The sequence below is a fragment of the Balaenoptera physalus genome (assembly GCF_965194825.1).
Source record: "Balaenoptera physalus genome assembly, chromosome: 8".
Taxonomy (NCBI): domain Eukaryota; kingdom Metazoa; phylum Chordata; class Mammalia; order Artiodactyla; family Balaenopteridae; genus Balaenoptera; species Balaenoptera physalus.
The window spans coordinates 118,148,984-118,156,995 of NC_138887.1; positions in this window are offsets into that span (position 1 = coordinate 118,148,984).

The following is an 8,012-nucleotide window of genomic DNA, read 5'->3' on the forward strand; positions in this document are numbered from 1 at the left end:
TTCTTACCAAGTTTATTCCTTAGAACTTAAGTTTTTGTGTTGCTATTCTGTCATAATTTCCCCTTTCACCCTGTTTTCTAAAGGGCTTCTATTTTGTATGGAGGAATAAAATAAATTTTAAAGAATTCATTTTATAGCCAGACAATTTACTTTTTTCAGTATTTCTAAAAATAGTTTTTCATTTCCCTTTGATTACCGTGGGTGTCTGGGTTTATCCTAGACTCAGTTGCAGGTACTGATAGGTATCCCTCACAGTCCAAACTCCCACAATTTGAACATTTGCTATAAACAGCTTTACCCCAAATTCATTATCTGAATTGCAAATCCATTACAGCAAATCCGACTGTGCATACTAGTAAAAATGATCACATTGCATGTGAGGCTGGGAAAGAGGATGTAGAGTGAACTGCGGTCCTATCTCAGCTGCTTCCTGACAGTATCCTGTCTCCTGCCCATGTTGCTTAGCTATGTTTTTAATTGTTTAATTGTTGGAATTGCTAGACAATTGGTAGATGCATTTGTAATTTTGATAGATATTAATGAATTGTCCACAATAAAAATTTTAACCAAACTAGTTACACCAGCATTTTGTTAATTTCCCTATATCCTTGTTTATAATTTTCTCTGCCAATCTGATCAATGAAAACTTGTATTCATGTGATTTTTTTATATGCATTACTCAACATGAATGTGGTCGAGTTATTTTTCGTATGTTAAAGAACTATGTCTTTTTTTATTATTTCTCATATGTTACTCATGTTTAAATTCTGTTGCTAATCATTCTGACATTGATTTGTAGAAGTTCTTTATGTGGCCGAAAATGATCATTTTTACCTCTTCCTCTTGGAGTTTTGAAAAAAACCATCCAATTTTGTCCACTGTTAGTTTATTGTGGCTAGTATCCAGAAGAATGTTCAACAATCCCAATATAGTAGGCCTCCGTAACTTGTTTCTCACTTTTGTGGCAATACCTCAATGCTTCCAGTTAAATAAGGTGTGGGCTTTGAGCTTGAGATGGAAATTTTTATTATTTTTAAAAAGTAAGCAGTTACTAGATGCTGAATTTTACCAAATTACCTTCCAACACTAAGGTGATAATTGGATTATGTTGCTCCACAGCTTTATAATACATTAAATTATATGAAAATATTTCCTGATATTGAACCTTCTTTGCATATTTGGGACTAATCTTTCTCATCTAAGTTATTGCTGGCTTCTATTTGATAACAGTTAATTTAGAATTTTTGCATTTCTTCATGAATGATCTTATTCATTTCTAAAACAAAGAAATTCTTTTTCCGTTGATTTCCCTGGTCCTAGCTGTATCTGGTTTGGGGTCTCATTTTCCTTCCAAACGTATCAACCATGGTGTTTTTCTCGAATAGATACTTGCACTCCAGAAGAATTCTGGTTCTATCTTTTAAGAAAACAAGATTTTTACCATCACTACCTTTCACCATCACCTCTTCCTTTCTTCGGCAAGCCTGACGTTGAACAAAGACTATAGCATAGTGAATGTTATGAAGGAAAATGCCAGGGTGCCATTGGGTATGTATAAAGGATAAACTAATCTAATGGGAGGGGGGTAGCCGGGAAAGACTTCTGAGAAAAAGTAAAATTGTTTGAGCTGAACTTGAAGAGTGAGTGAGGAAAGGGACTGGAGGTGTTTCCAGGAATAAGTAGCAGCATATTCCAAGGCAAGTGACAGCATGGAACTCTCAGGTATTAAGGAAGGCAAGGATGGCTAGAACCTAGAGGCAGGAAGTCAGATTGTGTAGAAATGAGGCTGGAGATTGAGGCAGGCATTTGTCAAGTCTGGATCCTGAATGTTTTCTTGCAAAACGATGGAAACTCACTCTGAGATTGACTTGGGGTCATAGTGCCATGGCCCCGATTGTGAGTTATGTGAAGAATGGATTCGAAGGCCTTGTCCCCTACCCTGCTTTACACCATCTGCATTTGGGTATCTTTTTTGGGGTCCTCCTCAAAGTCCTCTCTCACATCCTCTGCCTCCCCACCCACCCCACCCCCTCAGTGCACGGAAACAGAACTATTGTGGTTCAAGTGAGCTGGAGAAGGACCGTGGCTGTGAGCCTTGAGGTGAGCCCACTGAACTCTCTGCCCCAATCTATTTCCTAACACCCTCCCCAGTGCTCAGCACCCTGTCAGCCCTTCATTTCCTTTCCAACCACTTCCTGCATAAGACTTTCATTTTTCACTTCTCGTTCTAAGTTCAACTATGTCTTGAGAAGAACTTGGTGTCTGGGTGTTTCTTTTTAACCAAGAGTGAAAAATAACTGTTTGCGATTCTGTCTGTGAAAGGAAACCACAAGACCCCGAGCTGCTCCTGAGGCAAGCTCCACCCTGCCAGAGGGCAGAAAGCCTATTTATCTGGTATGATCTGAAGGGACTGAAATCCCCTCCGCCAAACATCAGCTGCAGCCCACTATCCTTGAACTGTCACTGCTCTCTTCTGAGTAAAACTCTTGCACCAGGAGGGTGCTTAGGCAAAGAAAACAACACACAGGGAGAGACTTAGAAGGATGTCAAAGGGGCTTGAAGTAGTTCAAGCGAAGAGTTAAAGCTTCAAGTCCTCAAACACCAGGTATAGGCTGGAAGGTTCGGTTAGTGTAGCCTATGACCCATTGCTCTCAGCTGTGCAGGATATTTTAAAAGAGATGGACACCTCAGATCTAACTTGCTACCAGGTCCTGGATTTGAATATTATCCACTGAAATTGTAGAGATTGTTCTATTTGCTCTAGTTCTAACTTCCTGTCTTCCACCTGTCCCCCCAAACTGCTCCGTCATTTTTAGTTACCCAGGGCCCATCAGTGACCACCGATGACCAAAAGACATCCTCCGTATACTCAATGGGATTTTGGAATCTGACCGTTTCAATTCCTGTTGGGACATTAATCAGCTATGTGTCCTTAGGCAAATCTGACCCTAATTTCCTTCATCTTCAAATGGGAAAAAACTTAAACTACTGATAGGATTGTCAGCATTAAATGGAAAAATATATGTAAAGCATGTAGCCCCAGCACCTAACACCGTGGTTTCCAAGCCTTAGCCTGCATCAGAATCGCCTGAAGAACTTGGGAAAACACATAGGGCTAGGCAACATCCCTGGAGTTTCTGAATTAGTAGAATTTGGGTGGAGCCTGAAAAGTGGGAGTTCTAGCAAGTTCCCAGGTGATACTAATGCTACTGGCCCAAGGACCTCACTTTGAGGAGTGCTGCCCTAGGGCACTGTCATCATTTGTGTTGTTGAAGTTGGGTTACCATCATGTGCCCTCTACCCAACTATAAACAGAAGTAGGGGCTTTATCTCTGAGGCACCTTAACTTTCTGGCTTTCTCCCTACATAGGACATCTAGGACATTTCCTGATTGCCCAAAGCACTTCTACGTTTTCTTTCTTTTAGGTTCATCTCAGATGAGAGGGTCCAATGCTGACTTTCTCACCCAAAACCTTTACATTTCAGATGTGCTTTGTCTATCCCGTTTATGGTCTCCCATTAGCTGATTTAATCCGAGGTGAAAGACCTTCTACAGAATATGCCTTAGCCCAGTGGTTCTGGGATTTTACCTTGCATCAGACTCACTTGGAGTGTTCGTAAAAACACAGATTGCTGGACTCCCGGAGTTTCTGGTTCGGTAAGTTTGGGAGGGAGCCCAGGTCTTTGCATTTCTAACGAGTTTCCAGGTCATGCTGCTGTTGCTGGTCCGTGGCCCACACTTTGAGCAGCGCTGGCCCAGTACACAGTAAGTCTGCAAAGTAGCTCATCGGGGTAGTTTCCGTGACTCTGGGGATCAGAGTAGGTGGCCATATACATAAACAGTAAGTAGACTCAGATGTCTCTGATGTGCCTGTCGTGCGTCAGAGGATGATGTAAGGGAAAAATGAAGACACCAACGTGGCTTCATCTCTACAGGTGTCCTCATGTATTGATGAGAAGACAAGGACTGACACCTGTGGAGAAGAGGCGGCCAAGGAGGGAGTGTCTGATTGACAGGGGAGGAGGATGATCAGTGATCTCCAGTTGCCGCGTAGGAGGTTTTCTCTGAAGGATGGGAGGATGGGGTACATGGAGAGCTTTGGGGACAGACAGGTGGGAGGAAATGGCATGAACGATGGTTTGAAGGTAGAAGTAAGCATTGCATGGGTGGGAAAAAGTGCACAGGTGAACTACGCTACGTGGTGGCATGAACTACGCTACCATGTAATTACTTCTGGCTGAACACTGCGTTTCATATCTTCTTCTCATTTAATACTTAACAGCCACACTGGGAAGTAAAGATTATTATCTCCATATCTAAAGAAGTAAAAATAAGATTCAGAAAATTGAATAACTTGAACAATGTTGCTTAGAGAATGTGTTTGGGGCCGGAGCGGGGAACGGAACTTTCAGGACCCCAAACCTATCGCTGTGTCCTTTATAAGGTAGCAAAATAGAAAGAGATGGGGCTGCGAATAAAGTTTGCAGCCTGATGTAAATCTGTCAATTCCAGGCCAAGAAGTATGAACTGTGACCTATAGTGGGGGGGTCTCTTGAGCAACAGACACATGAGAAAGCTGAGTTGCATAATCTTGATTTGGTACATGGAGATTAAATTAAGGAAGTGAAACTGGGACAAGAGGGAAGTTACCATCTATCTACGTGAACTCCCATTTTCCTCTCCCTTCCTCTTTTTTTCTTACTCCGCCCAATCCTGTGTTACCCAGTATCAGTCTCTTTCACTTCCTCCCTTCTTTCTCGCACAATGTCTTTTTTTTTTTTAACTGAAGTATAGTTGATTTACAATGTTGTCTTAGTTTCAGGTGTACAGCAAAGTGATTCAGTTATATACATACATATATATTCTTTTTTCAGATTCTTTTCTGTTATGGGTTATTACAAGCTACTGAATATAGTCTCCTGTGCTATACAGTAGGTCCTTCTTGGTTATCTTTTTTATATATAGTAGTGTCTATCTGTTCATTCCAAATTCCCAATTTATCCCTCCCCCCTTTCCCCTTTGGTAACCATGTTTGTTTTCCATGTCTGTGAGTCTGAATCTGTTTTGTAAATAAGCTTATTTGTATTTTCTTTTAGATTCTACATATACATGATATCGTATGATATTTGTCTTTCTCTGTCTGGTTTACCTCACTTAGTATGATAATCTCTGGGTCCATCCATGTTGCTGCAAATGGCATTATTTCATTCTTTATTTTATGGCTACGTGGAATTCCATTGTATATATGTACCACATCTTCTTTATCCATTCATCTGTTGATGGACATTTAGGTTCACAATGTCTTTTTTAACACTCTTGACCGCAGTTCCTTGCCCCACTACATCAGGGAGTCTGAAGTACCCAATCTTAGGAGAACACACTTCCCTTCAATCCTGGTTTCTGGTCTTGACAGATTCCAGAATTGATGAGTCTGAGGGTCACAAAGAGTAGAGCAGAGGCACTAACTTTTCTGGAAAGGCCATTCTAGACTCTTCCCAGGCTGCTCCTTAGAGACTGCTGCAACCGAAGTACACACACACACACATACATACATACACAAACACACCTACTGTGGTGCTCAGCCCCCAGCCTGTTCCCAGCCTCTTCTGCTTTCAGGTCTTACCCTTTCTGAGGATTATCACCTCTGTGGAGGAATTTGCTTCAGAGGTAAATTTATTCTGGACACTGGGCCATGATTTCCTTTTCCAAGAGATGGAAGACATTTCAGGGAGCAGGCAGACTGTTAAGCTAGGGTGGTTAGAGATGGTTGCAAGGCCCCCTTTCCTATAAACATGACCCACTGGCAGTGAGACACACTCACACAATGACAGGAACTTGAATTCCTACCTGGAGAACTATACTGGGGTTAACAAAGGGGAGTGTATTAACTCCAAAAGCCCTTGTTCTACTGCATTAAGATATATAAGGGCTTTTTTCTAGACTTTCCCTAAAATCGTCTCCCCCTCTTCCTACTAATACATTAGATCTTCCCTCTCTGAGTGTCACCACAGTACTCATTATGCCTGTGAGTTGCTTTAGGGCTTTCCCATCAGCTCAGCGTTGCTGGTTTTCCCCTCTGAGCCCCCTCAGTGTTGGACTTTCCCACTGTCACCTCAGTACTTGTGCCTCCTGTTAATACACAAGTAGAGTGGAAAGAACACGGGTTGAGGGCAGAAGATGAAGACTGTGGGCGTCAGGCTGCCACTGTGGTTTATGGGCAAGACTCATAAGGCCTCTGAACATCACTTGTTTATGGTTAAAATTAGGGTTGGGGCCAATGATCTAAGGCCTCTTCCTACTGTGACATTAAAGCTCCCCAATACTTCTGACCATATCCAGGGAGCCTGAGACCCCGGCTCACTGAGGAGCACGGTCCCCAGCTCACAAACCCATCAAAGCTGACTCGATCCTCAGAGAGCCGGTCGGAATGCAGTTGTCACTCTGCAGGGCTGGTTCAGAGACAAGCGATCCCTGAACAGGTGGGCATAGTTTGGTAAATGTTCACCATCAGCTGTTCAAGTTAGGAGTTAGTGATGGAATCTGTCAGCCTTGTTTCTGGGTGATATTGCTTACTGGCACTTTGGGCAATAACCATTTCTTTGGTATGTGTTTGTTTTTATTCTTGTCCTTGTTTAACCATTTAAAAATGTTAATGGTCCTTTCCATTTCTCACTTGAGCCTCATGAAATAACACAGTGCAAAAATGGGCAAATATCCCCGGAAGACCAGACAACAGAATCCTTCATAGCCAGGTGGGGCTATGGGGTGCAATTTTCCCCATTCAGCACCTCACCACTCAACCTTCAAGCCTGCATGTCAAGTTTGACTGGAGAGGGTAATGCCTTCATAAGGTCTCCTTAGGGTCATGTGGGTGAGATGGCTCTCCTATCACTCGGAACAGAGATCCAAACCTGACCTCCTCGTGTGCATTCATTTCTCAAGCATTCCTTTCTCCCCCTCACACCCCGTGCTCCGTTCCCTACAACCATGTATCTTGTATTAGTAAATATTTCACATGTGCTAAACCAGGGGTTTGTGGAGTCATAATTAATAAAACCCTAAGCAAGTGATTCCTAAGAGTTAAAAATGTAAGCACTGGAGCATATTTGCAGAAGAGTTACTTTTGAGGGTGAAGGGGGCAGATCAAAAAGTTTGGCTCTCAAATCCTGCAATAATCCTATATTGTCTTAATGCTATAGATGACTTGTTGTTAGACTGAAATCAGAATTATCAACTATAAAATGAGAAACACATTAACATTCATTTACATTACTCTCTTACGCAAGACCTAACCTCGTTTTACACATGGTTAAAATCATCAAACTTTACAAGGTCTCTGTTCAACTGTAACCTTCTCTTGCTGATGGTACCCTCTTCCATTTTTGAACACCTTATTTAGATTCTCCTTTTGGTGGAGAAATCCTGAAATATGTGCCGTTTTGTCTGTTTTCTGCTTTACACATCCATAGCCAGCAAATTTCTTCAGATATGCCTACTTGCCAAGTATCTTCTTCTTGAAACTCTTATTCAGGTCCTTCATTATTTTCTGTATAGTTATTTTATACACTTTAAAAATATTCTTTGCTACACTCCCCTGAATACTCCAAATTGTCAATACCATCCAAGATCTAGTCCCTGAATTGGCTATGTGTTTCTATGTGTTGTCTGCTCAACACAAACAGTTGGCAGTATTATTTCCTGTCGGATCTGGACTTCTGATAATAAAGTCTGGGTTAAAGGGGCTTATTTTTTTTTTTTTTTTTTTTTTTTTTTTTAACATTTATACATTTTTATTTTAAAATATTCAGACAATACAAAAAACTATGAAGAAAAGAATCAATAACCTATAGCATCCACATCCTAGTTATAATATGACCTAGAGTTAATAACATATTGGTGTAATTTCTCCCAAACTTTAAAATTCACATGTTATATCTATATCTAAGATGTGTGCATATAAACACATATGTATGCACACATCTTAGATATAATATATACCTGATTGATATAT